At 40.5% G+C, this 1,596-nt stretch overlaps 1 pseudogene; it reads right to left on the reverse strand.

The window, feature by feature from the left end:
• Positions 1-269: 269 nt before the first annotated feature.
• LOC100617432 (glutamine synthetase-like) lies at positions 270-1,282 on the reverse strand (annotated as a pseudogene).
• Between the last annotated feature and the right edge of the window lie 314 nt (positions 1,283-1,596).

The raw sequence follows: 1,596 nt of genomic DNA on the forward strand, positions 1-1,596 counted from the left end.
CCAACATTAGAAGGTAAACAGAAAGCTGGAGAAAATAATTTTATAACAGAAATATTCTTATTTTACCTTATTTTTGTGGGCCTAAAATATGATATTTTGTGCCTTCAATTCTATCTAGTAGAGAAACTTGGAAGAGGGAAAAGATGAGGAGGAAGAGGAAATAAAGAGTTATAGGATGGAGGATTCAGAAAGTATTTGTAGTCCTAGTCCACTTAGTTTTTTCATACTGAAAGGATTCATCTCTTGTATCCTTGAGGAGATAGGTATGGTTAAACCTCTGACACTGTATAAGGGTCGCAGTTGTCAGAAGAACAGTGATCTTCAAAGTAATCCTTCTGATCAATGGTCTTGGCAATGGGGATGTTGGTGCAATGTTTTGCTGTGCCAGCAAAAACCTCACTGATGTTGGTTGTCTCTTTGAAACCTGTCAGGTGCTCAGTATTGTCCAGACCCCCTTTGCAATCACAGGCTCTGGATGTGAAACGAATGTCACTTATTTAATTTCTCAATTGCTTTATGAATATATGTTCAACTATTTTTATATCTCATGGCCTTGATACTGATGTTAGTGTGGCAACTGGCTCATTCCAGTTTGAGGGATTTATGATATAGTCATTCCAAAATCTTTACATGCTTGATGGAGGATAAAGCAGGCAATCCAGAATGATCTCCCATTTTGATCTTCTCACAAGGTCTTATCTGGAACTCCCCCTGAGCTGGTATCACTTAAGTATTTGTCCCCACATCCCCCAAATTTTGACTCCAGGTTATATAGGCAAGCACAGTGAATGAGCTTCTGCTATATCTCTTCTGAGGCTTTGTCAGCTCCTCCAACACAATAATACAGACCCTGGGGTCCAGGAAAGACATTTGAAGGCCAATTAAAAGGGTGTCCATCTGTTCAATGAAAGCATATTCTTGCTCCATGTCAAATCAGGGTCTATGGTTGGAGATCATCTCTATTATCTCCTTACAAGTATGCTTCAAATGGATTTCTACAGGTTTTTGGTAATTCTTGAAAATTTCACAGAGGACCAGTTTAAGAGTGCTTTTGGAAGGGTTCAGAGCCTTCAGATGGAAAAGTGCTGGAGCCATCAAAATTCCATTCAGGTAGACCATCAGTACTCTTCAGTTCACAATCTAGGGTTCAGCTTTTACAGTGTAGTTCCTGATCAGTGCCATCAATCCAGATATACATAGCCAGGACTTTATTGCTTCAAGGCAGGTTCATGTTCATCTGCTTGATAATTTTGTTCAAGTGAGAACTAGCCAAGGTGCCCATATTGGTATCTGTCCTGGGCTTGGATGCCTGGGAAAAAGAGATGCCAAAGGTGAGGGCATAGGACAATTCCGGTGTGAGACCAGCTAGACTGCAGGGAGGATCTAGCTGATGGCCATGGAGGTGGCACTGGTGGCTGCTGTGACTGTAGCTTAGAGTATGGCTTCTATCCCCATCTCTTTTTCTTTTTTAAAAATCAAGTTACATGTCCTTCTCCCATCATTTGTCCATCAAGCCATCCCTTATAACAAAAAATTAAAATAGACTACCTCAGTGAAATTATACAAAACCCCTGCCAAGTTCGACATACTATTCAG

This window comes from Monodelphis domestica, chromosome 2 (assembly GCF_027887165.1).
Source record: "Monodelphis domestica isolate mMonDom1 chromosome 2, mMonDom1.pri, whole genome shotgun sequence".
NCBI lineage: Eukaryota > Metazoa > Chordata > Mammalia > Didelphimorphia > Didelphidae > Monodelphis > Monodelphis domestica.